We start from the raw sequence: 14,135 nt of genomic DNA, 5'->3' as shown, positions 1-14,135 counted from the left end.
ATGCAAAGGAACGTTATTGCGTTTTCTAGTATAATTATTAACTTGAAACCAGAAATATATTGAGATATTTGAACAAACTGGAGTCACTAACTGACCCTATTAGGGCAATGTCTTTAAAAATTACAATTCCTGATCAAAAAATTATTCTGGCTTGCCTACAATGTAACTTCCAAAGTGACTGGAAGTTTCCGAACCCTTCACCTTTTGCTGATACAAAGACTTTTTTTTTTCCTTAGATTTCCCCCCGACACCTCTTGCACTTCAAGTTGCTGAAATAATGCTGATGAGAGAAGAAGCACCGACTGAAAAAGACGGGGCGAGGGAGGCCAGGCTCAAAGGACATGGAAAGGTAAAATGGAAAATGCAAGAACAGTTTGCCTTTTACAAGTTTGACTTTACATTAAGATATTGTAGAGGATTTGAAATTCCTTTTTCTAAAGGCTTAATTGGGAGCAAGAAAGTTTTGAGCAAATTTATTAGAGGCTACAGTAGCAAGTACTCCAGCTTTTTAAAGAACATTTCATTTTAAGCCAGGGACTGTATGTTACTTGTTAACCTGTGTTACCCACTACTTGACCCCTGCACCAAATAACACTTTTTTGACATCCATTGACTATTTATGAAATCTTTTAAAAGTATTTGAGCTGGAAATATTAATTACACTAGAAAATAATCTTAAATGTCATGAAATAATGCAGATTTTACAGAGCGGATCTGTCTGACAGACTGAATCATCTCTGATGCACACCAAGGAACTATGGAAAGTCATAAAATTATCTTCCATTTCCCTAACTTGAAAGCTTGCATGCGTATTAGCAAAGCAGTACAGAATTCACACTGAAAATGAAATATTTCTTTTCGACTCCTGATTAACACAAACTTGCCTTCATACCTTCACTGGATATGACAACAGTGCCGTGAAATTGTGTGAATTGTGGAGCAGGAGAGAAAATTTGGGGCAGTGCAGAAAACATCACCGATTTGCACTGATCTTCGGCTCCTTGAATTTCCGATGATTCTTTTGCTCACATACTTCTTCATCAGCAAGGAGGACAGTTGCTCCATAGCCTCTCAAATTTAAGAGTCAATTACTGCCACAATACAGTAATGCAAAAGGCCTTTATCATAGACCTGTCCAGATGCTAAATGAATCTTTCCTCTCAAAATTCTCCCTGGCATCACGGCATCCTTTTAAGTCTCTTCTGGCCATCATAGATCACTGGTAAACCACAGTGACTTCCAAGGACCCTGTTATCAGAGAAAGTGTACAGGTACCTCTTGCTTGGACACCTCCAGTTTATCAGCGCCATTAATTCATAGTGGTTCTCCCCCAATGAACAAAATAGTCTAGTTATAATCACAGTCGGGCTACGGGAATGTGCATTATCGCTTTTCTCTCCTCATGAGGAATGCACTCCAAAATAGCTGTGGCATTTTCCCCTAATAGCCTCACATTTCACTTATATTTAATTTGTTACCTGCTGTCTCTCTCAGAATCTTTTCTGCATTGCTGCTCTCCGTCCTGCTCTCCTGTATTTTATTTCTGCTTGTTATTCTTCTTTCCTGCCCCTTGAGAGCAATGCCTTGCATTTATCCACTTTCAACCACAAATCCCTGGACTTAATCCAATGTTCTGAACTCTCCAGATCTTTCTATACACCCTCCCTTTTCCTGCCCTCTGCCAGCAATACGCCTCATGTTGGCTTTTCCAGTACAAAATTTGTTTGGTTTTCCTTTAGTTCAGCTTTTCAACCATTAATTTAACTGATCAGAAGGCAGGATGGGTAGGCAATGAATGCGTGCCCAGTGGCAGGCATCTGACTGAAAATCAGATAAACTTCCTGTTGATTTTGCTTTTTTTTTTTCTGGAAGTCTTTGCTCTCTGGTTACGAAGGGCAGTGGTAAACAGGAGGAGAGGTAGGGACTGGTCAAGGATTTCTGACAGCAGCAGTGCCGCAAGAAACATAAAAGATTTTCCTGCCCATTTCCTGCCCAGCTTGAACAGCCTTACAAAGGGAGAGGAATATTCAAAAAGTAAAAATAGGTTTAGATGGAAATTGATAAGTGTCTGATCCTATCTTCCCTCTTACATAGTTTGAAAATAAGCTATTGCTCCCTCATTGCCCATCTATAGTTTATATGAAAACAGACTTTTAGGAACCACTGTGAAGGAGCTACTTATACTGATAAGCACGACAGGTGGGAGAAAAAAGAAATTAACACATTCAGATACTCTCTTTATTATTCATTGCTTTCAATGATGATGATGTCAACAAGACCTTTCCCATACAGTTATTAACTGTCGGCTTCACTTTCAAATGTGATACAGCCAAAAGAAATACAAGGAATAGAGTCTACGAGGATATTGGTAAAATTTCTAAACAATATGGAAGTAAAAAAGAAAACATAAAATTTTAATTTTTTTACTAGCATCACTGGGACATTTCAGTTCTAGTAGAAATTAACAGCCTTTGCAGCGCACAAATGTTTCTTTCCTCATCACCTCACTCAATAGTTTCAAATTACCTATTTGTTACCTACTGCCTGTGCTGTAGTTTCTTTTGAAGTAAGTGGCATTGTCTTTCTTCGAATGACATATTTTCTATTTTACAGATGCAGAAAATAAGACCATGGACAAATTAACATCCTACGGGAGAGTCGTCTTCTCTCTGGAAAAGCCTACTTAGTTTTGTTTTGTTTCAAAATGAGGATTTTTTTCTCCCCGCTCCTTTTCCATTTCTGAAGCAAATTCAGGATTATTTTTTTTAGGGTTTCACTCTGAATTTCCTTTCTCTTTATCCAGGTATTTTAACTACCTTTGGAAGGGGCTCTTAGCTTTAGAATCCTGCGCCTGTCTCCATACAGAGTTGGCTTTGCCATCCTGCATCCATCTATCCTAATCTCCCGGCAGCAGTGGGAGTTTCCATTAATGCAGTACAAAGAAAGTGAAAAATCCCACATTAGTGAAAGCATTTTCTATTCATACTGAAGAACTTTACAGTTATACGCCTTCTGAGGACACGTGTATAGGAGCCAAACAGTGATGGTGCAGGGGAGGAAGGGCAGTCTTTGCCATGGGAATCTGGGTGAATCACTCAGTTTTTGTGTCAGTCTAAAATAAGCATCAATAAAGTGTCAGTTCCCTACTTCACAAAGTTTGTAAAATGCTTTGATATACTGATATGCACTTCTCTATAATTCCCAATGGCTAACTAAGTCTCTGAAAGAATAAACTATTAGAACAGATACTTGCCTGGGTCTTTTTGCATGGAAAACACTGCCGTTTGTAGAAGCAATAAAGGTGATGCTCTTCACTCAAGAATCTAGACAGAAGCAAACAGACAATTAAATGTGATAATTATTATTATAGTTTTGTTAAACAACAACAACAAAAAAAAACAATACCAAACACTCAAAGCTTACATTTTGGTACAAATTTAAACAGAAGATATATAATTTCCTCTCTAGTGGAGACGGTAGGGCTAACTTAACGAGGAGGAGAAGTAACACCCCCGTCTGAGGTTGCAGAGGTTTATATGTCTTCCTCTGCCTGGATTGTTTTCTTCTGAAGATTTTTCCTACAAAGGGAAAAAATAAGAAAGATGTCTCCACAGATTGATTAATAATGTTGCTAAGCTCATCTGGCAACATTTTATCCTCTGTAAAAGACAGGTGCCCTTTGCAGAGAAATATTCCCTTCTCTTTTTTTCTTTCTTCTTTTTTTCCCTTTACAAGCCCTATCATCTAGGGAAAGAGAGTACTTTGTCTTAATGGCAGTGATTGCCTGCTACGGAAAGACCTGGGAAGACAGAAAACCGAAGACGGCTGGCAGAGGGAGAGAGGCAGAGAAAGAAGTTTTAGTTTTTGAAGGGCCTGAAAAAGGCTCCTTGATGTGATGGCAGTTGGTGATACAAGGGCTGATAAAGAACCAGCACCTTCTGGAAGAGAAATAAGTTTTCTTGCTGCTGCAGAGCTTCGTAAAAGCATCAGTCCTAGGACACATATGGTACCACTGTGATTATGAGTACTGAAACAGGCTACAGCTGGCAATGTTACTGAAGCCTCCTGCAAACTAATGGGCCAGAGGACTTCAACTGAGCTTCAGACAGTGCTTAAGTGACTTCTCAGCTTTAGGGCTTGGAGCTGTTTATTCTATTTGTGCAAATAACCCCTCTGCCTTCAAACAAGTCCGCAGCAAAGCCCCTCCTTTTCTAAGGGAAATTAAAAATTCACCATGCAAGGGTCTAGAATGACTAACTGAATTGTCCCAAACAGATTTTTAAGAGCCAGGAGCCTTACAGATAAAATTGGTTCCTTGGAATTGTTAAAACCCGTTCTTCCATAGCCCAAGCAGAGCTTTGAACACAAGTACGTCGATTCGAGATTCAACGCAAATATATTTTGAACAGAGCAGAAGGTGCGATTGTGTCAATACTTCTGGGTGAGCTTTTGGTATCCACCAGCAGACGCCGTGCTGTGCAGGCTGCTGGCACGCTGCTGTGGCACCACCTTGGATTTCTGCAGGCACTGAACCTTGGGGGGTGCTTTTCAGTCGGGATTCATTAAAACTGTTGGGGCTGGCACTTGTTCAGAAGCTGGTTTCCAAGAGGTACATTGACGCACATGTGGCCTGTGACTTATTTGAATCTGTCAGGGTTTTAACTATCATTGACTCCGCTGAAGTTTCTTTTCAGGGAGTGATAGATTTAGCAAGCAGCTCAAGAAAAAGAAAATAGCTTCTGTTTCCTCCCTTCCTTCACCCTTGCACGTCACGCTGTTTGTGCTGCAATAAATGAAGAGAAGATTAAAATACCTCTTATTAATCTCCCACCTTTCAGAAGTGATTTAATGCTTTACAAGCTAGGGTAGTGATTGCTGATAATGTGCTAGGGAACGAGGAGGCAAACTTTTCCATTGCATTTAACACAATATTCTTTCAATAACAATGAGGGAAAAAAATGAGCTAAAGAATAATGACAGCTCTCACTATTTTACTTACTATAGGTTAATATCTGCTGCCATTTTCCAGGTGCAAGGACACTTCTTCAGTGTGGGGCCTAAGGAGAGACACGCACCACGACGGGACCAGTAACTGGTAGAAGTGTGGCTCATGGCTAGGAAAGGAAAAATTAATGCTGTGCTCTTCAGGGCTGATCTCAAGATGAAGCAAAAATATTACAGTTCCAGGTAACAATGGTAATTCAAAGAAGAAAGAGAAGCAATTAAAAAACTACAATTGCAACTCGAGGAGAAATAATAGAACGGAGGCTACACAAATATAAACCATCCTTTTTTTTTTTGTACATTCAGCAACTTCTTACTCCTTCTTTTCAATGCCTTGACAAGATCTACACCTCTGCTTTAAAGCTGAGAGTCTGAAATTGCCATCTAAACTGTTTCCAACCAAACCTGCGAATGCTGTAGGACATGACAAGGGAAATGATGCATTGACTTTATCTAACGCATTGGTATTTATGGTCTGGTCTTTTGGAACAGAGATGATTTCAGTGACTTTTTAAAAAGAGGGAACAGTAGGAGTTGGTAATCTTGCTACTGAACAATATGAAGAGGCTGGTGCTGGAGTCATTCCATAAGAATCAGCATTTTTTCCCCCTTTAGTGAAGATTTTTAAAAAAAACAAAACACCTTACAATAAAACTGACAGCTGTCCCAGCTCTGCAGACTTCTCACACTGCAGTACCTATACCAATCCATGAATATTCAGAGTATGTTCTGGGGATATTTTTGATCTCTTTTTACATAAGAGAATACCGTACACTAAAAGTTCTGGTACTGAGATGCATTATTATTGGTATTTTACCAGTAGGTCCTACCCAAGATGTATCACATTAAGCACTGTGATATCTAACTAGGGTATATGGCCGAGACGGTCCTTGATTACCTACAGTCTAAGCACCTACACAAAGTATTGTAGGAGATCCTAAACTCAAATTTCCATGGTCCAACTCTCATATGCCAGTCACGGACTAAACTGCTTTCCTGAGCATAAAGTATGGTATTCCTCTAACATAAGCCGTTAGCTTGAATGTAATGTTTCAACAAGATTAGTCTCTTTACCTTACTCTCTAATGCCTTTTCTTTTTTACATAACATGTCAGAGAAAAGTGATGTACAATTACTGGTTTGTGAGGTGAGTATGCAGTGTTTCTCCAAAGAAATGATAAAAAGCACTCCTCCTTTACCTACTTCTGATTATGGCCAGGCTTCGAGAAAGAAATGAAGCCGATCATAAGCAGTAATTTATTCAGAGAGGACTGAAAGTTAAAAATCACGGCATAGGTCCTGTCTTAAAAGCCGTTTCAGTTACATTTGTCTGCTATAAAGACAAGGAGGCAGTGGTCTCTACACGTCCAGGCACTCTGTCCTTTCACCACTTCTTCTTCACAAAGGCTCTGATCTGTACCTGTGATGACACCTGTCCTACAGCTGTCAGCAGAATCTGTAGGGTATATGCCCTCCATGGAAAAATCCTGCAGTTCGAGCACCGTTCTTTTCATCATTCGTGCACATTTTATATTTTTACATTTAAATCCCTGCATGAGGATGGAATATTTCATAGCAGATCATTTCAACTGTAATTAAGAATTTTAGTCCTACTTCTTGTTGCTCCACGTTACTATCCCAATATTATAATAATAGTAGGAAATGACACGTACTTTGCCTTCAAAATAATATGTCACTTTCCACCAGAGATACCACACACTACTCCTCAGTTCTTCAAAAAGTTCTTCAGAGAAAAAATGTCAAACATCTAAATTTAATTCCATGCTGTGACACAAGCCAATAAATTTTGGAAATGCAAAGGCTATCTTGATACCATGACCTTTTTACTACTCTAAGTTCAGACCCAAAACATTACATATAATGGTTCCTTAGGAGACTCTGATTTTTTTTTTTTTTTTTTTTTTTGCAATATTTATGGAGATCTAGGTCTGGAGTAATTTTATAGGATTTCAGGAAGGGAGAGAAGGAAGGAAGAAGAGTGTTTTGGTTAAAGGAAAATTCATGCTGTATGATAAATTGCATGCAACATCCTTCTATAAGAATAGGAGGTCTTTAAAGGAGTCCTTTCACTTTCTTCAGACAATATAACCTTAGTGTTATAATGTACTGCATACATACCTAAGGGTTTTTAAGAGGACTGATTTTCCTAAAAGGTAACGTTGACATTTTGTGGAGCAGTCCTAGTCCGTCAATTAAATATGTATTGAAATATGGTAAAAAAAAATAAAAATCCAACACCACCACCCCACCCTCAACACCATCCACCAAATTTCTCATAGAGATTAGGATAGTCCTATAGAGCAAACGCTTTCTCAGTATTCCCCTGGAGGTAACACACAATCTACATCAATCATATGAAACAGAGAAACATTTTGAGTGTTTACATAACTTTGATTAGAGGAAAATTCTAACTCACCGTGCATTTCATACTGCTAACTCTCTGTAATCTCATAAGTGCAGTATCCCATGCCCAGCGCTGGCAGCTTTCCAACCATTTCTCTTAAAGATCTTAAACTGTTTCGAACGATGTGTGTCAGTGTGCTACTAAAGAGTTTTAGCATTTACTCAGGAACCCCTGCAACCCCTGGGAAGAGGAAGGAGAGGGAAGAAAGCTTGTTCACAGACTCATCAACGCAGAATGATTTCTCACTGTGTTTTTCATTCCAGCATATTGACATTATACCACAAACCATAAACTTAATAGAATGTATGTGTCAATATTCTGGGCATAAAGTTTAGCACAAGGGAGATGAATATTATTATCAACGTTGAATCAGTAGCTCCATATAGAGATTTAGTATGATGGAAATAATTCAGTCAACAGAATGAATAAGGACAAGGAAGAATAAAACTCTGAGTATTTAGGACTTTTCATTCCAAGTAGAGCCTTCAAGGGCATTTGTGCTTCTGTTGGATGTGATCCAAAAAAAAAAAAAGAAAAACAGGTTTAGGATAAAAGGAGAGGAAAAAAAAGTAGGAGATAATATGTAACATCTTACCAAGAGCTACAGGTCGCCGTACAGAATCATAGAATAATTTAGGTAGGAATGGACCTCTGCAGTCATCTGAGCCACTCTCTCACTTAAAGCAGGGATGGCCTCGAAGTTACATCTGGTTACTTGTGGTCACATCCAGTAACATCTTGAATATCTGCAGAGACAGAGATTCATCAGCCCCTGAAGTTCCCTGCTCCATCACCACCACCACTGCCCACCACCACCACCACCCCAGTGCAAATTTAGTTGCCTGTTCATCCCATTGAATTGCTGGGTTAAGAGACAGCATTCAGGGAGCTGTTGCAAACTCGAAGCTCTTCGAGGCTAGACATTTTTCAAAATTCCGGTATCAGAGGGAACGAGTTTAGGCTAAGAAACCTCATAGGAGACAAATGTCATATTTTTACATTTAGCAGGAAAATATGCCAAATTTCAGTCTTACCATGTTCAAAGAAAAAAATAATTGTTTGGCCAAATACGATATTCTTTTTCTAAAACATTCCTAATTCTCCAGAGTCGCATAAACACTTATTCAGAAGCAGAACTATTACACCATGACCAAAGAAAATAATTTCATATCTTTAAAAGAAAATCCCTTAAATATATACGGCTATGCAAAACAAGCAGCAAAATGCTCTTTTATTAAATGGATTCCCTTTCAGTGTCTAAATTTTTTAAGCTTAGATGGTACAAATAACTGATTTTCAATGACAGCATATATCTTTCTTGTGTCTGATTAGCTGTTGCCATTATTTATAGCTTTGTGCATGTGATAGAAACATAGAGAAGACAACATGAATCTTTCTGCCTCTGTTGACAGGTCAACTAATCCATTACTGAGTCTCCTCCATTCTTATTCCACTTACCTGTAAACCAATAGTGTCAGAGCTGAATTATATTTGATATCGAAACTATTGATGAATTGCAAAGGTTAAAATTAAAGTGTGATTTATGCTGTGATCAGCAGCATGGTGTTAGAGCACCAAGTGATCTGTGCAAAATTATAACCATAAATACACTTCAGGCTTTGCTTTAGAACCTCTGCCAAACAGCTCTACTTTTTTTTTTGTTTCATTCTCTCTACCGCTCTTCCTCTCTGATACTGTAGCAAAAGAAATGCAAATAATTTGCGGATAAAGATCATAAGCTCCCTGGTTTTGATGACTTTCTGAACAAAAGGATGTTACTTTATTTCACTGGAGACTCATCTGAAATACTACTGCAACCGCTGGAGAAAACGACGAGTGGTACAACAAGTACTGAGTTTCTCATTTGACAAAAGCTACAGTTTATAAATTTCCTGGTATAATTCACAGAGTTCAGTAACGCTGGACGTGTCGACTAGCATAAAAAATACTTAGCAAATGACAGAATTATTTCTTCAAACTGGAACAAAAAGTGTCCCTATCTATAAGCCTCTGCTTGCTTCATGTAGGCATCATTTTTTCAGATGCTATGTTCAACAAAAGTGAATGGTCCGTTTTCTATATACATGGTCTGTACTTTGTAAGGAAACAGTCCTAAAATAACTTGCTGTTCCTCAGAAGGTGGTCAGAAATCCTGAATATTATCCTACCGATATCTCCCATTTTTGTATCCCCTTGCACTTCTGGTGCAAGTCACAAAATATCACTAAAACAGGCTAATCCTGCAGATCTGCACCTTCAGCCCCAAAGAGTGAAGGCTAATGAAGTCTCTTGCCTCAGCAGATCTCCCACTCCATGCTGCATAACAAAAGTGAACTTCAAGTGCACTCTTTTGTGCGTTTCTACACAGACCCCTTTAGCCAATTCCTCCACGGCATGATATGCGAGAGCTGTGTGGCCTCGGTGTGCAGGCTACAACTGTCGAAGAAAGCGTCAGAAAAAGGCAAACTACCGGTTTCTGGGAACAGCAAGTCCAACCCTGTTGTCCCTTTGCTTCCCAAACACATGCAGAGAGCACAGACTACAACATTGTAAAGAAACTACACATAACTCACTCATGTCTTACACTGGATGACAAAGGTGTATCAAAAAGTTTCATTAGGAGGTCTTTGCAGAATTAGAATGACGTGAAGTCCCAGGCTGTATAATTCCTGAATCTGCTACTAAAGAACCCTTTTAATAGTCTAATCCCCGTGATGCTGAAAGCCAGGATTTCCTGCAGTGAAAAGCACAGCAAGTGACATGCCTAGCGCCAAGCATGACTTCAAGTGGCCAGGAGAGCAGAATTCCTAAAGCTCTAGCTAAAATCTTACAGAAATATCTCTCCTGATATTTACTTGCTTTCTTCTTGCCAAAATGTATGCTTGACTTTCCTGGGCTAATTTAGTGCTTATTTAATAAAGAAGCAACCTCTACTGGAGAGTGACCCAAAGGGATAGACTTGTTAGCACGGTCCTGTTTTAATTGGTTACACAGAGATTTTGTACTTGTACAGCTCATGCAGGAAAGGTGGAAGCAATGACAAATGAATAAATTCAAACTGAACATGAAGCATTTATTTCTCTGTTTACAGTTTCTAGTCACAGAAAATGTTTGTTGTGTCTTTCATTCTATATGCCAAGAATGTGTTATTTCATATCCTGTTCCTCAATCACGGGTCCACCCCTTCATGATAGCAAAGAAATTATTTTTCCCATTAAGAATGCTGCCTGGTCATCTTTTGAGGTTTAAAGGCCAGTTGATCTACTGTTCTCAAGTTATCTTGGGAGGTATCAGAGGGACTGGATGGCTCTTTGTTAGACATCAGGAGAATGGGAATATATGACTATGTATCTACCTGTCTATGCATCTGTCCCAGTTTAATTGCAGAAAATATCACCATACCTGAAAGAGAAGTGTCTAGCAGAAAGAATGGCTGTGTCACAGGACAGGATTCATTTGCTCCCAGTTAACTACAACTCCAAAAATTTGTGTCTGCTTTTCAAATATTTGCAATTTTGAATCCAAAACCAGAATATTACCTACAATTACACGGAAAAAATCAAAGCACTGACCTTCAAAAACATTACCAGGAGCTTTGCCTGGCTTTAGCCCTAATGAGAAGATGAAGTGAGAGCCGTATTTGGAGACAAGCTGTGAAGAGACCGAGTGTCTGAGGTAACCCAGCAAGGGTTTGCAAATCCCTCCTGGAGAGTTGCCTCACCAGTTCTGGGACTGTTATCACCCCGTTGTCATTTGCAGTGCTTAATTGGAGCTCGTCATACAAAGGGACACTCAGACATTTATTCTTTGCGGAGATAAGCCTGAGAACCAGGATACTTCCAGTACCTCAAAGATGAGAAAAAACTCAGTGCATTTACAAAAGCGATGATGAGAATTTCCCTGGTAGCGAATTCTTCTATGTATGTGATCCCGTCAATGCATGAATCCAGATTTCAGCTACGTTAGCATACAGAAGCAAGATGGAAGCTTTGTCTTCCTACAATCTACTAAACTGTTGGTCAGCATATTTAATAAATACGCTTTTTACGCTTAGATTTATAACTTCCTTTCTAGAGGTATATACATTAAAAATTAACGAACTGTAATTCTGAATTATTCTAATATAAGTTATTCAAACATGCAATGGCCGGAAATGAAAGACAGCATGTGGACAGATGATTTTACAGATCCATCAACAGTTTGGTACACTAGCAGATCATTAAAATCTACTGATAAATGTTTGTACAGTTTGGGGGGTTGTGGTGGTAGGAAACATTTTTGCAAATATGATGCAAAAGACAATAATTTTCAGGACAGAAAAAACAATGCCATTAGTTTTTTTCTTTTTTTCCGTGATGGGAAATACCATTTTAGGTTTATATATCTCAGTGCTTTAGAAATAACGGGCACATTTCAGGGAAAAATTGTCGTGAAATTGGGGAGGGGGGGAGAGAGGAAAATCTCTGCACAAAATGGTTGAAAATTCACCGAATTGTTTAAATGCAAGGGTTCTTCACAATAAAATGGCTGTTCTCCTTAGCAATAGACTTTTCCCCATGTCATTGCAGATCAGAATGAGAAATATATTTCCATGATATTGAAGCCAAATCTTGTCATTCTTATTCACGCCGAGCAGTACCTTATTTTGGTAAGCCTGCTTGCTGGATGCAGTTCAAGAACATTTGACAAAGGATGGTGGCATGTCTATTTTCACATGTGTCGAATGCCTCAACCGATTTCGGAAGAATGCTTGTGGAATAACCTAGTGGTTGTGGAAAATTGCCCAAGCAAAGGATTTTCACATCCCTTCTCTGCGGAGTGCCAGTATTTCCCAAGAGAGCACTCCAACAGTTGTCAGTGAACATCTTTGAGACTCCTACTTATATTAATGAAACTGCACGGCACGAGCAAAAAGCTTGTTTAGTCCTATTCAACATTTCTTCCAAGAGACTGAACATATTCCGTTCACTTCAGAGCAGTGTTTCTTTGTGAAGATTCATTGGAGACGTGCTTAATAATTATTAACCTATCCATATTAAAGAGGATCTTGTAGGTGAAGAGAAAGATTATATGTACTTCTTAAAATTACGTCTTAATGAATTCAGTTTGATTTAGCCATTGATTCCATTTACATTGTCTCGAAATTTTGCAAGCTGTCATTTCATTGTCATTCATGTTTGCTCTTTGATTACAGGAGCTGTGAAAACAACAGCTAAAAAGAAAGGTATGTGGAAAGTAGTTTTTTCCAAATATTAATTTTTTAATTGAAACTCCTTCTCACTCTAATAAGAGGTAGCCACTGTTCTCTTTTCCCATAAAAGAAAGATGCTGGTCACCAGAACAAAGCATCATCGCACTGCTGAACTTCTATTTCTCTCCTAGATAGTGCAGATTCGTGAGAAGGATTTCCAGTAACTTATACACAGGATAAGAGATCTCTCTTCCCAGCCTATGGGCACATTGAGTCCAATTTCATATTTTCTCTACTTCTATCATTACAGAGATTTCCTAGCAAAGAATGCGCATACATTAGCTGTATCTGTTCAGTTCAACCTATATCTGAGCTGAGCCACAGTGGAGGCATTTCTGGTGGTATTGTCTGTCTACCAGAAGAGACACAAGTTGGAAGGAAGCAAAAGAGCAAAATTCCTCTGACTAAAAACTCCTTCAGGTTTAGGATAAACTTACGAATCTAAAGTCTACCTATAGGTTAGAATAAGAAGTATACACAGCTAAGAAAAAAAAAATTGAAAGGTATTTTGTACAAAAAAGGAATTAACCAAAGCTTCCTTTCATTTGTTATTAGATTATTTTAGTTAGGATATGAAACGACACAACAGCATTGGTCAATCTTTTCAGAGCAAGCACAAAGTGCAACAAAAATTGTGGAAGATTATAGTGAATATAAATGAGAGAAAAATTTTTCTCACACTCTAACAAAGATTATACCTTGAATTGCACAATTGTCCACAGTGTAATTGTAATACTATTTCTATGAGCTTCCTCATATGGAAGCCCAGTAAAATGACACAATTTAAAAAGTAAACAATAGGGGTTCTTTTTCCTAAGTTGCTTCTTTAACTGCATTGATTAGTAATTCATCATTCCATTTAAAATTCAATATTAACAAAATTGTAATGGATCAGCCTTACTCTGAAATCAATTCCATAGTCATCACCATGCCCTATTATAAAGTAATGGCAATGCTAATTTTATTCTGCCAAATGTAAATTGGCTGATTTATCACACCATCATACAGTTAAACCGCTCCTTCAATTTGTTTTCAAAATAAAAGGAGGCCAAAAAAGAAAGCCCAGTGTTACAACTACCCATTTTTGTTTTAAATAGCACTGTGTGTAGAAAGTCAATCCATATAAACTGCAACAAAGAATTTCAAGAAAGGAGTCAGAAGCATCTACTCTGATATTGTAAGTCACTATGGTCTCTCTGACTTCAGCCTTGCTAATAGCTTCTGACACTGGTTGTTTTTTTATGTCAAGTGAGAACCTAGCCCTCAATTTCTGTTACATTTCAGGTAGCGATTTAATAATTATAATGCAGGACTGAGAAGCAGAAAACATTAGATTCTGTTCCCGATTCAAGACTAACTTGCTGGCATGACCTCTGTTTTTTGCTTTACAGTAAAAGGATATCATACGAAGACATTTTAAGAATTCTTTGAGATCTAATAAAAAAAACTTGTAAA

Source organism: Larus michahellis, chromosome 6, assembly GCF_964199755.1.
Source record: "Larus michahellis chromosome 6, bLarMic1.1, whole genome shotgun sequence".
NCBI lineage: Eukaryota > Metazoa > Chordata > Aves > Charadriiformes > Laridae > Larus > Larus michahellis.
Note: the sequence above shows the minus strand (reverse complement) of the source record.